This window comes from Ambystoma mexicanum, chromosome 9 (assembly GCF_040938575.1).
Source record: "Ambystoma mexicanum isolate Mex_15411 chromosome 9, UKY_AmexF1_1, whole genome shotgun sequence".
Classification (NCBI taxonomy): Eukaryota; Metazoa; Chordata; class Amphibia; order Caudata; family Ambystomatidae; genus Ambystoma; species Ambystoma mexicanum.
The window spans coordinates 36,995,759-37,013,810 of record NC_090931.1 but is presented as its reverse complement, the minus strand read 5'-3'; positions in this window follow the sequence as shown (position 1 = coordinate 37,013,810).

Below are 18,052 nucleotides of genomic sequence, written 5' to 3'. Positions count from 1 at the left end.
CTTCACATGCTCGGTGTACTCATCTTGGGCTCTGAGATAGGTTTGCTCTGCAGGACACCTTGCATCACACACTCGGTGTACTCACCTGGGGCTCTGAGATAGGTTTGCTCTGCAGGACTCCTTGCATCACACGCTCTGTGTACTCATCTGGGGCTCTGAGATAGGTTTTTTCTACAGTACACCTTGCATCACACGCTCGGTGTACTCATCTGGGGATCTGAGTTAGGTTTGCACTGCAGGGCTCCTTGCATCATACGCTTGGTGTACTCATCTTGGGCTCTGAAATTGGTTTGCTCTGCAGGACACCTTGCATCACACGCTCGGTGTACTCATCTTGGGCTCTGAGATAGGTTTGCTCTGCAGGACTCCTTGCATCACACGCTCGGTGTACTCACCTGGGGCTCTGAGATAGGTCTGCTCTGCAAGACACCTTGCATCACACGCTCGGTGTACTCATCTTGGGCTCTGAGATAGGTTTGTCCTGCAGGACACCTTGCATCACACGCTGGGTGTCTTCATCTGGGGCTGTGAGATAGGTTTGTACCACAGGACCACTTGCATCACTTGCTGGGCGTACTCATTTGGGGCCTTGAGATACGTTTGTTCAACAATACACCTTGCATCACACGCTTAGAGTATTCATTTGGGGCTCTGAGATAGGTTTGCTCTGCAGGACACCTTGCATCACACACTTGGTGTACTCATCTTGGGATGTGAGATAGGTTAGTTCTCCAGGACACCTTGCATCACACACATGGGGCCTCATTACGACCCAGGCGGTAAGTTACCGCCTGGGTCGTACCTTTACCACCATGGCGTAAACTATGTTTACGCCATGGTGGTTGGCGGACTTACCGCCCCATTCCGAGGTTGGCGGGGCGGTAAGTCCCCAATCCCCATTTACCCTTCCCCATTCCCATTTTTGCCCCATAGGGCATAATGGGAGTGGGGAAGCCTACTAAAAGCAGGTGTTAAAACCTCCATGGCGCTAAGGGACCTCGGAATCAGGCGGTAAGGGTCGGCGCTGTTTACGCCGCCGTAACCCCTTACCGCCTGAGTCGTAATGAGGCCCATGGTGTACTCATCTTGGGCTGTGAGATAGGTTTGCTCTGCAGGACACCTTGCATCACACGCTTACTGTACTCATCTCTGGCTGTGAGATAGGTTTGTTCTGCAGGACACCTTGCATCACACGCTCGGTGTACTCATCTGGGGCTCTGAGATATGTTTGTTCTGCAGGATACTTTATATCACACGCTCGGTGTACTCGTCTTGGGCTGCGAGATACGTTTGCTCTGCAGGACACCATGCATCACATGCTCGGTGTACTCATCTTGGGCTCTGAGATAGGTCTGCACTGCAAGACACCTTGCATCACACGCTCGGTGTACTAATCTGGGGCTCTGAGATAGATTTGCTCTGCAGGAACCCTTGCATCACACGCTCGGTGTACTAATCTGGGGCTCTGAGATAGGTTTGCTCTGCAGGACACCTTGCATCTCACGCTCGGTGTACTCACCTGGGGCTCTGCGATAGGTTTGCTCTGCAGGACTCCTTGCATCACACGCTCTGTGTACTCATCTGGGGATCTGAGATAGGTTTGCACTGCAGGGCTCCTTGCATCATACGCTTGGTGTGCTCATCTTGGGCTCTGAGATTGGTTTGCTCTGCAGGACACCTTGCATCACATGCTCGGTGTACTCATCTGGGGCTCTGAGGTAGGTTTGCTCTGCAGGACACCTTGCATCACACGCTCGGTGTACTCACCTGGGGCTCTGAGATAGGTCTGCTCTGCAGGACACCTTGCATCACACGCTCGGTGTACTCATCTTGGGCTCTGAGATAGGTTTGTCCTGCAGGACACCTTGCATCACACGCGCGGTCTACTCATCATGGGCTCTGAGATAGGTTTGTCCTGCAGGACACCTTGCATCACACGCTGGGTGACCTCATCTGGGGCTGTGAGATAGGTTTGTACCACAGGACCACTTGCATCACTTGCTGGGCGTACTCATTTGGGGCCTTGAGATACGTTTGTTCAACAGTACACCTTGCATCACACGCTTAGAGTACTCATTTGGGGCTCTGAGATAGGTTTGCTCTGCAGGACACCTTGCATCACACGCTTGGTGTACTCATCTTGGGCTGTGAGATAGGTTAGTTCTGCAGGACACCTTGCATCACACACTTGGTGTACTCACCTTGGGCTGTGAGATAGGTTTTCTCTGCAGGACACCTTGCATCACACGCTTGGTGTACTCATCTTGGGCTGTGAGATTGGTTTGCTCTGCAGGACACCTTGCATCACACGCTCGGTGTACTCATCTGGGGCTCTGAGATAGGTTTGCTCTGCAGGACACCATGCATCACATTCTCGGTGTACTCATCTTGGGCTCTGAGATAGGTCTGCACTGCAAGACACCTTGCATCACACGCTCGGTGTACTCATCTGGGGCTCTGAGATAGGTTTGCTCTGCAGGACACCTTGCATCTCACGCTCGGTGTACTCACCTGGGGCTCTGAGATAGGTTTGCTCTGCAGGACTCCTTGCATCACACGCTCTGTGTACTCATCTGGGGATCTGAGATAGGTTTGCACTGCAGGGCTCCTTGCATCATACGCTTGGTGTACTCATCTTGGGCTCTGAGATTGGTTTGCTCTGCAGGACACCTTGCATCACACGCTCGGTGTACTCATCTGGGGCTCTGAGGTAGGTTTGCTCTGCAGGACACCTTGCATCACACGCTCGGTGTACTCACCTGGGGCTCTGAGATAGGTCTGCTCTGCAGGACACCTTGCATCACACGCTCGGTGTACTCATCTTGGGCTCTGAGATAGGTTTGTCCTGCAGGACACCTTGCATCACACGCGCGGTCTACTCATCATGGGCTCTGAGATAGGTTTGTCCTGCAGGACACCTTGCATCACACGCTGGGTGACCTCATCTGGGGCTGTGAGATAGGTTTGTACCACAGGACCACTTGCATCACTTGCTGGGCGTACTCATTTGGGGCCTTGAGATACGTTTGTTCAACAGTACACCTTGCATCACACGCTTAGAGTACTCATTTGGGGCTCTGAGATAGGTTTGCTCTGCAGGACACCTTGCATCACACGCTTGGTGTACTCATCTTGGGCTGTGAGATAGGTTAGTTCTGCAGTACACCTTGCATCACACACTTGGTGTACTCACCTTGGGCTGTGAGATAGGTTTGCTCTGCAGGACACCTTGCATCACACGCTTGGTGTACTCATCTTGGGCTGTGAGATAGGTTAGTTCTCCAGGACACCTTGCATCACACACATGGGGCCTCATTACGACCCAGGCGGTAAGTTACCGCCTGGGTTGTACCTTTACCACCATGGCGTAAACTATGTTTATGCCATGGTGGTTGGCGGACTTACCGCACCATTCCGAGGTTGGCGGGGCGGTAAGTCCCCAATCCCCATTTACCCTTCCCCATTCCCATTTTTGCCCCATAGGGCATAATGGGAGTGGGGAAGGCGTTAATTACGCCACCATAAATTACGGTGGCGTAATTAACATCAAGGTCCCTTAGCGCCATGGATTTTAACACCTACTAAAAGCAGGTGTTAAAACCTCCATGGCGCTAAGGGACCTCGGAATCAGGGGGTAAGGGTCGGCGCTGTTTACGCCGCCGTAAACCCCTTACCGCCTGAGTCGTAATGAGGCCCATGGTGTACTCATCTTGGGCTGTGAGATAGGTTTGCTCTGCAGGACACCTTGCATCACACGCTTACTGTACTCATCTCTGGCTGTGAGATAGGTTTGTTCTGCAGGACACCTTGCATCACACGCTCGGTGTACTCATCTGGGGCTCTGAGATATGTTTGTTCTGCAGGATACTTTATATCACACGCTCGGTGTACTCGTCTTGGGCTGCGAGATACGTTTGCTCTGCAGGACACCATGCATCACATGCTCGGTGTACTCATCTTGGGCTCTGAGATAGGTCTGCACTGCAAGACACCTTGCATCACACGCTCGGTGTACTCATCTGGGGCTCCGAGATAGGTTTGCGCTGCAGGATACCTTGCATCACACGCTCGGTGTACTCACCTGGGGCTCATAAATAGGTTTGCTCTGCAGGACTCCTTGCATCACACGCTCTGTGTACTCATCTGGGGCTCTGAGATAGGTTTGCAATGCAGGGCTCCTTGCATCATACACTTGGTGTACTCATCTTGGGCTCTGAGATTGGTTTGCTCTGCAGGACACCTTGCATCACACGCTCGGTGTACTCATCTGGGGCTCTGAGATAGGTTTGCTCTGCAGGACACCATGCATCACATTCTCGGTGTACTCATCTTGGGCTCTGAGATAGGTCTGCACTGCAAGACACCTTGCATCACACGCTCGGTGTACTCATCTGGGGCTCTGAGATAGGTTTGCTCTGCAGGACACCTTGCATCTCACGCTCGGTGTACTCACCTGGGGCTCTGAGATAGGTTTGCTCTGCAGGACTCCTTGCATCACACGCTCTGTGTACTCATCTGGGGATCTGAGATAGGTTTGCACTGCAGGGCTCCTTGCATCATACGCTTGGTGTACTCATCTTGGGCTCTGAGATTGGTTTGCTCTGCAGGACACCTTGCATCACACGCTCGGTGTACTCATCTGGGGCTCTGAGGTAGGTTTGCTCTGCAGGACACCTTGCATCACACGCTCGGTGTACTCACCTGGGGCTCTGAGATAGGTCTGCTCTGCAGGACACCTTGCATCACACGCTCGGTGTACTCATCTTGGGCTCTGAGATAGGTTTGTCCTGCAGGACACCTTGCATCACACGCGCGGTCTACTCATCATGGGCTCTGAGATAGGTTTGTCCTGCAGGACACCTTGCATCACACGCTGGGTGACCTCATCTGGGGCTGTGAGATAGGTTTGTACCACAGGACCACTTGCATCACTTGCTGGGCGTACTCATTTGGGGCCTTGAGATACGTTTGTTCAACAGTACACCTTGCATCACACGCTTAGAGTACTCATTTGGGGCACTGAGATAGGTTTGCTCTGCAGGACACCTTGCATCACACGCTTGGTGTACTCATCTTGGGCTGTGAGATAGGTTAGTTCTGCAGGACACCTTGCATCACACACTTGGTGTACTCACCTTGGGCTGTGAGAAAGGTTTGCTCTGCAGGACACCTTGCATAACACGCTTGGTGTACTCATCTTGGGTTGTGAGATAGGTTTGCTCTGCAGGACACCTTGCATCACATGCATGGTGTACTCATCTTGGGCTGTGAGATAGGTTTGTCCTTGCATCACACACTCAGTGTACTCATCTAGGGCTCTGAGATATGTTTGTACTGCAGGACACCTTGCATCACACACTGGGTGTACTCATCTTGGGTTCTGAGATAGGTTTTTTCTGCAGGACACCTTGCCTCACACGCTCGGGGTACTCATCTTGGGTTCTGAGATAGGTTTTTCTGCAGGACACCTTGCATCACACACTAGGTGTACTCATCTTGGGCTGTGAGATAGGTTTGTACTGCAGGACACCTTGCATCACACACTTGGTGTACTCATCTTGGGTTCTGAGATAGGTTTTTTCTGCAGGACACCTTGCATCACACACTAGGTGTACTCATCTTGGGCTGTGAGATAGGTTTGTACTGCAGGACACCTTGCATCACACACTTGGTGTACACATCTTGGGCTCTGAGATTGGTTTGTAGGGCAGGACACCTTGCATCACACACTCGGTGTACTCATATTGGGTTCTGAGATAGGTTGGTACTGCAGGACACCTTGCATCACACGCTGGGTGTACTCATCTTGGGTTCTGAGATAGGTTTGTTCTGCAGGACTCCTTGCATCACACGCTTGTTGTACTCATCTTGGGCTCTGAGATAGGTTTGCACTGCAGGACACCTTGCATCACACGCTGGGTGTACTCATCTTGGGTTCTGAGATAGGTTTCTTCAGCAGGACACCTTGCATCAAGTGCTCAGTGTCCTCATCTTGGGCTGTGCGATAGGTTGACACCTTGCATTACAGGACTACTTTCATCATACGATTGTTGTACTCATCTAGGGCTATAAGATAGGTTTGTACTGCAGGACACCTTGCATCAAACACTTGGTGTACTCATCGTGGGCTCTGAGATAGGTTTGTTCAGCAGGACTCCTTGCATCACACGCTTGGTGTACTCATCTGGGGCTGTGAGATATGTTTGTATTGCAGGACACCTTGCATCACACACTTGGTGTACACATCTTGGGCTCTGAGATTGGTTTGTAGGGCAGGACACCTTGCATCACACACTCGGTGTACTCATCTTGGGTTCTGAGATAGGTTTGTTCTGCAGGACTCCTTGCATCACACTCTTGGTGTACTCATCTTGGGCTCTGGGATAGGTTTGCACTGCAGGACTCCTTGCATCACACGCTTGTTGTACTCATCTTGGGCTCTGAGATAGGTTTGTTCAGCAGGACACCTTGCATCACACGCTCGGTGTCCTCATTTTAGGCTGTGCGATAGGTTGACACCTTGCATCACAGGACTCCTTTCATCATACGCTTTGTGTACTTATCTAGGGCTATAAAATAGGTTTGTACTGCAGGACACCTTGCATCACACACTTGGTGTACTCATCTTGGGCTCTGAGATAGGTATGCAATGCAGGACACCTTGCATCACACGCTTGGTGTACTCATCTTGGGCTGTGAGATAGGTTAGTTCTGCAGGACACCTTACATCACACGCTTGGTGTACGCATCTAGGGCTCGGAGATATGTTTTTTCTACAGTACACCTTGCATCACACGCTCGAAGTACTCATCTGGGGCTCTGAGCTAGGTTTGGTCTGGAGTACACCTTGCATCACACGCTCAGTGTACTCATCCGGGGCTCTGAGGTAGGTTTGCTCTGCAGGACACCTTGCATCACACACTCGATGTACTCATCTTGGGCTGTGAGAAAGGTTAGTTCTGCAGGACACCTTGCATCACACGCTTGGTGTACTCATCTCGGGCTCGGAGATATGTTTTTCTACAGTACACCTTGCATCACACGCTCGGTGTACTCATCTGGGGCTTTAATATAGGTTTGTTCTGCAGGACACCATGCATCACATACTTGGTGTACTCATCTGGGGCTCTGAGATAGGTTTGGACTGCAGGACACCTTGCATCACACACTTGGGGTACTCCTCTTGGGCTGTGAGATAGGTTAGTTCTGCAGGACACTTTGCATCACACACTTGGTGTACTCATCTCGGGCTCTGAGATATGTTTCTTCTACAGTACACCTTGCATCACATGCTCGGGGTACTCATCTGGGGCTGAGATAGATTTGCTTTGCAGGACACCTTGCATCACATGTTTGGTGTACTCATCTTGGGCTGTGAGCTAGGTTTGTTCTGCAGGACTCCTTGCATCGCACGCTTGGTGTACTCATCTGGGGCTCTGAGGTAGGTTTGCTCTGCAGGACACCTTGCATCACACGCACGGTGTACTCATCTGGGACTCTGAGGTAGGTTGGCTCTGCAGGACACCTTGCATCACACGCTCGGTGTACTCATGTTGGGCTGTGAGATAGGTTAGGTTTGTTCTGCACTCCTTGCATCACACGCTTGGTGTGATCATCTGGGACTCTGAGATAGGTTTGTTCTACAGGACACCTTGCATCACACGCTTAGAGTACTCATTTGGGGCTGTGAGATAGGTTTGTTCTGCAGGACACCTTGCCTCACACGCTTAGAGTACTCATCTGGGGCTGTGAGATAGGTTTGTTCTGCAGGACCCCTTGCATCACACGCTCGGTGTACTGATCTGGGGCTCTGAGATAGGTTAGTTCTGCAGGAATCCTTGTATCACACGCTTGGTGTACTGATCTGGGGCTCTGGGATAGGTTAGTTCTGCGGACCCGTTGCATCACACTCTTGGTGTACTCATCGGGGGTTCTGAGATACGTTTCCTCTGCAGGACACCTTGCATCACACACTCGGTGTACTCATCTGTGCTGTGAGATAGGTTTGTACTGCAGGACACCTTGTATCACACGCTGGGTGCACTCATCTGGGGCTCTGAGATACGTTTTATCTGCAGGACACCTTGCATCACATGCTTGGTGTGCTCTTCTTGGGCACTGAGATATGTTTCTTCTACAGTACACCTTGCATCACACGCTCGGTGTACGCCTCTTGGGCTGTGAGATAGGTTTGGTCTGCAGGAAACCTTGCATCACACGCTTGGTGTACTCATCTGCGACTTTGAGATGGGTTTCTCTGCAGGACATCTTGCATCACACGCTTGGTGTACTCATCTTGGGCTGTGAAATAGGTTTTATTTGCAGGACACCTTGCATCACATGCTTGGTGTGCTCTTCTTGGGCACTGAGATATGTTTCTTCTACAGTACACCTTGCATCACACGCTCGGTGTACGCCTCTTGGGCTGTGAGATAGGTTTGTTCTGCAGGACGGTTTGCATCACACGCTGGGTGTACTCATTTGGGGCTTTGAGATACGTTTGTTCTACAGTACACCTTGCATCACACGCTCAGTGTACTCATCATGGGCTCTGAGATAGGTTTGTCCTGCAGGACACCTTGCATCACACGTGCGGTCTACTCATCTTGGGCTCTGAGATGGGTTTGTCCTGCAGGACACCTTGCATCACACGCTGGGTGTCCTCATCTGGGGCTGTGAGCTAGGTTTGTACCACAGGACCACTTGCTGGGCGTACTCATTTGGGGCTCTGAGATAGGTTTGCTCTGCAGGACACCTTGCATCACACACTTGGTGTACTCATCTTGGGCTGTCAGATAGGTTAGTTCTGCAGGACAACTTGCATCACACACTTGGTGTACTCAACTTGGGCTGTGAGATACATTTGCTCTGCAGGACACCATGCTTCACATGCTCGGTGTACTCATCTTGGGCTCTGAGATAGGTTTGCTCTGCAGGACACCTTGCATCACACACTCGGTGTACTCACCTGGGGCTCTGAGATAGGTTTGCTCTGCAGGACTCCATGCATCACACGCTCTGTGTACTCATCTGGGGCTCTGAGTTAGGTTTGCACTGCAGGGCTCCTTGCATCATATGCTTGGTGTACTCATCTTGGGTTCTGAAATTGGTTTGCTCTGCAGGACACCTTGCATCACACGCTCGGTGAACTCATCTGGGGATCTGAGTTAGGTTTGCACTGCAGGGCTCCTTGCATCATACGCTTGGTGTACTTATCTTGGGCTCTGAAATTGGTTTGCTCTGCAGGACACCTTGCATCACACGCTCGGTGAACTCATCTCGGGCTCTGAGATAGGTTTGCTCTGCAGGACTACTTGCATCACACGCTCGGTGTACTCACCTGGGGCTCTGAGATAGGTCTGCTCTGCAAGACACCTTGCATCACATGCTCGGTGTACTCATCTTGGGCTCTGAGATAGGTTTGTCCTGCAGGACACCTTGCATCACATACACGGTCTACTCATCTTCGGCTCTGAGATAGGTTTGTCCTGCAGGACACCTTGCATCACACGCTGGGTGTCCTCATCTGGGGCTGTGAGATAGGTTTGTACCACAGGACCACTTGCATCACTTGCTGGGCGTACTCATTTGGGGCCTTGAGATACGTTTGTTCAACAATACACCTTGCATCACACGCTTAGAGTATTCATTTGGGGCTCTGAGATAGGTTAGTTCTGCAGAACACCTTGCATCACACACTTGGTGTACTCATCTTGGGCTGTGAGATAGGTTTGCTCTGCAGGACACCTTGCATCAAACGCTTACTGTACTCATCTTGGGCTGTGAGATAGGTTTGTTCTGCAGGACACCTTGCATCACACGCTCGGTGTACTCAACTGGGGCTCTGAGATATGTTTGTTCTGCAGGATACTTTATATCACACGCTCAGTGTACTCGTATTGGGCTGCGAGATACGTTTGCTCTGCAGGACACCATGCTCGGTGTACTCATCTTGGGGTCTGAGATAGGTCTGCACTGCAAGACACCTTGCATCACACGCTCGGTGTACTCATCTGGGGCTCTGAGATAGGTTTGCTCTGCAGGACACCTTGCATCACATGCTCGGTGTACTCACCTGGGGCTCTGAGATAGGTTTGCTCTGCAGGACTCCTTGCATCACACGCTCTGTGTACTCATCTGGGGCTCTGAGATAGGTTTGCTCTGCAGGACACCATGCATCACATACTCGGTGTACTCATCTTGGGCTCTGAGATAGGTCTGCACTGCAAGACACCTCGCATCACACGCTCGGTGTACTCATCTGGGGCTCTGAGATAGGTTTGCTCTGCAGGACACCTTGCATCTCACGCTCTGTGTCCTCATCTGGGGATCTGAGATAGGTTTGCACTGCAGGGCTCCTTGCATCATACGCTTGGTGTACTCATCTTGGGCTCTGAGATTGGTTTGCTCTGCAGGACACCTTGCATCACACGCTCGGTGTACTCATCTGGGGCTCTGAGGTAGGTTTGCTCTGCAGGACACCTTGCATCACACGCTCGGTGTACTCACCTGGGGCTCTGAGATAGGTCTGCTCTGCAGGACACCTTGCATCACACGCTCGGTGTACTCATCTTGGGCTCTGCGATAGGTTTGTCCTGCAGGACACCTTGCATCACACGCGCGGTCTACTCATCATGGGCTCTGAGAAAGGTTTTTCCTGCAGGACACCTTGCATCACACGCTGGGTGTCCTCATCTGGGGCTGTGAGATAGGTTTGTACCACAGGACCACTTGCATCACTTGCTGGGCTTACCCATTTGGGGCCTTGAGATACGTTTGTTCAACAGTACACCTTGCATCACATGCTTAGAGTACTCATTTGGGGCTCTGAGATAGGTTTGCTCTGCAGGACACCTTGCATCACACGCTTGGTGTACTCATCTTGTGCTGTGAGATAGGTTAGTTCTGCAGGACACCTTGCATCACACACTTGGTGTACTCACCTTGGGCTGTGAGATAGGGTTCCTCTGCAGGACACCTTGCATCACACACTCGGTGTACTCATCTGTGCTGTGAGATAGGTTTGTACTGCAGGACACCTTGTATCACATGCTGGGTGTACTCACCTGGGGCTCTGAGATACGTTTTCTCTGCAGGACACCTTGCATCACATGCTTGGTGTGCTCTTCTTGGGCTCTGAGATATGTTTCTTCTACAGTACACCTTGCATCACACTCTCGGTGTACTCCTCTTGGGCTGTGAGATAGGTTTGTTCTGCAGGACACTTGCATCACACGCTTGGTGTACTCATCTGCGACTTTGAGATAGGTTTCTCTGCAGGACATCTTGCATCACACGCTTGGTGTACTCATCTTGGGCTCTGATATAGGCTTGTTCTGCAGGACACCTTGCATCACACGCTTGGTGTACTCATATTGGGCTGTGAGATAGGTTTGTTCTGCAGGACAGTTTGCATCACACGCTGGGTGTACTCATTTGGGGCTTTGAGATACGTTTGTTCTACAGTACACCTTGCATCACACACTCAGTGTACTCATCTTGGGCTCTGAGATAGGTTTGTCCTGCAGGACAACTTGCATCACACGCGCGGTCTACTCATCTTGGGCTCTGAGATAGGTTTGCTCTGCAGGACACCTTGCATCACATGCTCGGTGTACTCACCTGGGGCTCTGAGATAGGTTTGCTCTGCAGGACTCCTTGCATCACAGACTTGGTGTACTCATCTTGGGCTGTGATATAGGTTTGTTCTGCAGGACACCTTGCATCACACGCTCGGTGTACTGATCTGGGGCTCTGGGATAGGTTAGTTCTGCAGGACTCCTTGCATCACACCCTTGGTGTACTCATCAGGGGTTCTGAGATACGTTTCCTCTGCAGGACACCTTGCATCACACACTCGGTGTACTCATCTGTGCTGTGAGATAGGTTTGTACTGCAGGACACCTTGTATCACACGCTGGGTGTACTCACCTGGGGCTCTGAGATACGTTTTCTCTGCAGGACACCTTGCATCACATGCTTGGTGTGCTCTTCTTGGGCTCTGAGATATGTTTCTTCTACAGTACACCTTGCATCACACTCTCGGTGTACTCCTCTTGGGCTGTGAGATAGGTTTGTTCTGCAGGACACTTGCATCACACGCTTGGTGTACTCATCTGCGACTTTGAGATAGGTTTCTCTGCAGGACATCTTGCATCACACGCTTGGTGTACTCATCTTGGGCTCTGATATAGGTTTGTTCTGCAGGACACCTTGCATCACACGCTCTGTGTACTCATATTGGGCTGTGAGATAGGTTTGTTCTGCAGGACAGTTTGCATCACGTGCTGGGTGTACTCATTTGGGGCTTTGAGATACGTTTGTTCTACAGTACACCTTGCATCGCACACTCAGTGTACTCATCTTGGGCTCTGAGATAGGTTTGTCCTGCAGGACAACTTGCATCACACGCGCAGTCTACTCATCTTGGGCTCTGAGATAGGTTTGCACTGCAAGACACCTTGCATCACACGCTCGGTGTACTCATCTGGGGCTCTGAGATAGGTTTGCTCTGCAGGACACCTTGCATCACATGCTCGGTGTACTCACCTGGGGCTCTGAGATAGGTTTGCTCTGCAGGACTCCTTGCATCACACGCTTGGTGTACTCATCTGCGACTCTGAGATAGGTTTTCTCTGCAGGACATCTTGCATCACATGCTTGGTGTACTCATCTTGGGCTGTGAGATAGGTTTTTTCTGCAGGACACCATTCATCACACGCTTGGTGTACTCATCTGCGACTCTGAAATAGGTTTTCTGTGCAGGACACCTTGCATCACACACTTGGTGTACTCATCTGGGGCTGCGAGATACGTTTGTTCTGCAGGACACCTTGCATCACACGCTCAGTGTACTCATCTGAGGCTCTGAGATAGGTTTGTCCTGCAGGACACCCTGCATCACACGCTCAGTGTACTCATCTTGGGCTCTGAGATAGGTTTGTCCTGCAGGACACCTTGCATCACACGCTGGGTGTACTCATCTGGGGCTGTGAGATAGGTTTGTACCACAGGACCACTTGCATCACACGCTGGGTGTACTCATTTGGGGCTTTGAGATACGTTTGTTCTACAGTACACCTTGCATCACACACTTAGAGTACTCATTTGCGGCTCTGACATGGGTTTGTTCTGCAGTACACCTTGCATCACTTGCTCAGTGTGCTCATTTGGGGCCTTGAGATACATTTGTTCAACAGTACACCTTGCATCACACGCTTAGAGTACTCATCTGGGGCTCTGAGATAGGTTTTTTCTGCAGGACACCTTGCATCACACGCTCGGTGTACTCATCTGTGGCTCTGTGTTAGGTTTGCTCTGCAGGAAGCCCTGCGTCACACGCTTGGTGTACTCATCTTGGGCTGTGAGGTAGGTTTGTTCTGCAGGACACCTTGCATCACACGCTTGGGTAACTCATCTTGAGCTGTGAGATAGGTTTGCTCTGCAGGACACCTTGCATCACACGCTCGGTGTACTCATCTTGGGCTGTGAGATATGTTTGTTCTTCAGGATACTTTATATCACACGCTCGGCGTATTTGTCTTGGGCTGTGAGATAGGTTTGTTCTGCAGGACTCCTTGCATCACACGCTCTGTGTACTCATCTTGGGTTGTGAGATGCATTTGCTCTGCAGAACACCATGCATCACATACTTGGTGTACTCGTCTTGGGCTCTGAGATAGGTTTGCACTGCAAGACACCTTACATTGCACGCTCAGTGTACTCATCTTGGGCTGTGAGATATGTTTCTTCGAAAGTCCACCTTGCATCACACGCTTGGTGTACTCATCTTGGGCTGTGAAACAGGTTTGTTCTGCAGTACACCTTGCATCACACAATCGGTGTACTCATCTTGGGCTGTGAGATATGTTCCTACTAAAGTCCACCTTGCATCACACACTTGGTGTACTCACCTTGCGCTCTAAGATAGGTTTGCACTGCAGGACTCGTTGCATCACACGCTTGGTGTACTCATCTTGGGCTCCGAGATTGGTTTGCTCTGCAGGAGACCTTGCATCACACGCTCGGTGTACTCATCTGGGGCTCTGAGATAGGCTTGCTCTGCAGGACACCTTGCTTCACACGCTCGGTGTGCTCACCTGGGGCTCTGAGATAGGTTTCTTCTACAGTACACCTTGCATCACATGCTCGGTGTACTCAACTGAGGATCTGAGATAGGTTTGCACTGCAGGGCTCCTTGCATCACACGCTTTGTGTACTCATCTTGGGCTCTGAGATTGGTTTGCTCTGCAGGACACCTTGCATCACGCGCTCGGTGTACTCACCTGGGGCTCTGAGATAGGTTTGCTCTGCAGGACACCTTGCATCACACTCTGGGTGTACTCAACTGGGGCTCTGAGATACGTTTGCTCTGCAGGACACCTTGCATCACATGCTTGGTGTGCTCTTCTTGGGCTCTGAGACATGTTTTTTCTGCAGGACACCTTGCATCACACGCTCGGTGTACTCATCTTGGGCTCTGAGATAGGTTTGTCCTGCAGGACACCTTGCATCACACGCGCGGTCTACTCATCTTGGGCTCTGAGATAGGTTTGTCCTGCAGGACACCTTGCATCACACGCTGGGTGTCCTCATCTGGGGCTGTGAGATAGGTTTGTACCACAGGACCACTTGCATCACTTGCTGGGCGTACTCATTTGGGGCCTTGAGATACGTTTGTTCAACAATACACCTTGCATCACACGCTTAGAGTATTCATTTGGGGCTCTGAGATAGGTTTTCTCTGCAGGACACCTTGCATCACACGCTTGGTGTACTCATCTTGGGCTGTGAGATAGGTTAGTTCTCCAGGACACCTTGCATCACACACATGGTGTACTCATCTTGGGCTGTGAGATAGGTTTGCTCTGCAGGACACCATGCATCACATGCTCGGTCTACTCATCTTGGGCTCTGAGATAGGTCTGCACTGCAAGACACCTCGCATCACACGCTCGGTGTACTCATCTGGGGCTCTGAGATAGGTTTGCTCTGCAGGACACCGTGCATCTCACGCTCGGTGTACTCACCTGGGGCTCTGAGATAGGTTTGCTCTGCAGGACTCCTTGCATCACACGCTCTGTGTACTCATCTGGGGATCTGAGATAGGTTTTCACTGCACGGCTCCTTGCATCACACGCTTGGTGTACTCATCTTGGGCTCCGAGGTAGGTTTGCTCTGCAGGACACCTTGCATCACACGCTCGGTGTACTCACCTGGGGCTCTGAGATAGGTCTGCTCTGCAGGACACCTTGCATCACACGCTCGGTGTACTCATCCTGGGCTCTGAGATAGGTTTGTCCTGCAGGACACCTTACATCACACGCGTGGTCTACTCATCATGGGCTCTGAGAAAGGTTTGTCCTGCAGGACACCTTGCATCACACGCTGGGTGTCCTCATCTGGGGCTGTGAGATAGGTTTGTACCACAGGACTGCTTGCATCACACTAGGTGTACTCCTCTGTGGCTGTGAGATAGGTTTGTACTGCAGGACACCTTGTATCACACACTGGGTGTACTCATCTGGGGCTCTGTGATAGGTTTCTTGTACAGTACACCTTGCATCACACGCTCGGTGTACTCATCTGGGGCTCTAAGATAGGTTTGCACTGCAGGACTCCTTGCATCACACGCTCTGTGTACTCATCTTCGGCTCTGAGATAGGTTTTTTCTACAGTACACCTTGCATCACACGCTCGGTGTACTCATCTGGGGATCTGAGTTAGGTTTGCACTGCAGGGCTCCTTGCATCATACGCTTGGTGTACTCATCTTGGGCTCTGAAATTGGTTTGCTCTGCAGGACACCTTGCATCACACGCTCGGTGTACTCATCTCGGGCTCTGAGATAGGTTTGCTCTGCAGGACTCCTTGCATCACACCCTCGGTGTACTCACCTGGGGCTCTGAGATAGGTCTGCTCTGCAAGACACCTTGCATCACACGCTCGGTGTACTCATCTTGGGCTCTGAGATAGGTTTGTCCTTCAGGACACCTTGCATCACACGCGCGGTCTACCCATCTTGGGCTCTGAGATAGGTTTGTCCTGCAGGACACCTTGCATCACACGCTGGGTGTCCTCATCTGGGGCTGTGAGATAGGTTTGTACCACAGGACCACTTGCATCACTTGCTGGGCGTACTCATTTGGGGCCTTGAGATACGTTTGTTCAACAATACACCTTGCATCACAAGCTTAGAGTATTCATTTGGGGCTCTGAGATAGGTTTTCTCTGCAGGACACCTTGCATCACACGCTTGGTGTACTCATCTTGGGCTGTGAGATAGGTTAGTTCTCCAGGACACCTTGCATCACACACATGGTGTACTCATCTTGGGCTGTGAGATAGGTTTGCTCTGCAGGACACCATGCATCACATGCTCGGTGTACTCATCTTGGGCTCTGAGATAGGTCTGCACTGCAAGACACCTCGCATCACACGCTCGGTGTACTCATCTGGGGCTCTGAGATAGGTTTGCTCTGCAGGACACCGTGCATCTCACGCTCGGTGTACTCATCTCGGGCTCTGAGATAGGTTTGCTCTGCAGGACTCCTTGCATCACACGCTCGGTGTACTCACCTGGGGCTCTGAGATAGGTCTGCTCTGCAAGACACCTTGCATCACACGCTCGGTGTACTCATTTTGGGCTCTGAGATAGGTTTGTCCTGCAGGACACCTTGCATCACACGCGCGGTCTACTCATCTTGGGCTCTGAGATAGGTTTGTCCTGCAGGACACCTTGCATCACACGCTTGGTGTACTCATCTTGGGCTGTGAGATAGGTTAGTTCTCCAGGACACCTTGCATCACACACATGGTGTACTCATCTTGGGCTGTGAGATAGGTTTGCTCTGCAGGACACCATGCATCACATGCTCGGTCTACTCATCTTGGGCTCTGAGATAGGTCTGCACTGCAACACACCTTGCATCACACGCTCGGTGTACTCATCTTGGGCTCTGAGGTAGGTTTGCTCTGCAGGACACCTTGCATCACACGCTCGGTGTACTCACATGGGGCTCTGAGATAGGTCTGCTCTGCAGGACACCTTGCATCACACGCTCGGTGTACTCATCCTGGGCTCTGAGATAGGTTTGTCCTGCAGGACACCTTGCATCACACACATGGTGTACTCATCTTGGGCTGTGAGATAGGTTTGCTCTGCAGGACACCATGCATCACATGCTCGGTGTACTCATCTTGGGCTCTGAGATAGGTCTGTCCTGCAAGACACCTCGCATCACACGCTCGGTGTACTCATCTGGGGCTCTGAGATAGGTTTGCTCTGCAGGACACCGTGCATCTCACGCTCGGTGTACTCACCTGGGGCTCTGAGATAGGTTTGCTCTGCAGGACTCCTTGCATCACACGCTCTGTGTACTCATCTGGGGATCTGAGATAGGTTTGCACTGCAGGGCTCCTTGCATCATACGCTTGGTGTACTCATCTTGGGCTCTGAGGTAGGTTTGCTCTGCAGGACTCCTTGCATCACATGCTCGGTGTACTCACCTGGGGCTCTGAGATAGGTCTGCTCTGCAGGACACCTTGCATCACACGCTCGGTGTACTCATCCTGGGCTCTGAGATAGGTTTGTCCTGCAGGACACCTTGCATCACACGCGCGGTCTACTCATCATGGGCTCTGAGAAAGGTTTGTCCTGCAGGACACCTTGCATCACACGCTGGGTGTCCTCATCTGGGGCTGTGAGATAGGTTTGTACCACAGGACCACTTGCATCACGTGCTGGGCTTACCCATTTGGGGCCTTGAGATACGTTTGTTCAACAGTACACCTTGCATCACACGCTTAGAGTACTCATTTGGGGCTCTGAGATAGGTTTGCTCTGCAGGACACCTTGCATAACACGCTTGGTGTACTCATCTTGGGCTGTGAGATAGGTTAGTTCTGCAGGACACCTTGCATCACACACTTGGTGTACTCACCTTGGGCTGTGAGATAGGGTTGCTCTGCAGGACACCTTGCATAACACGCTTGGTGTACTCATCTTGGGCTGTGAGATAGGTTTGCTCTGCAGGACACCTTGCATCACACGC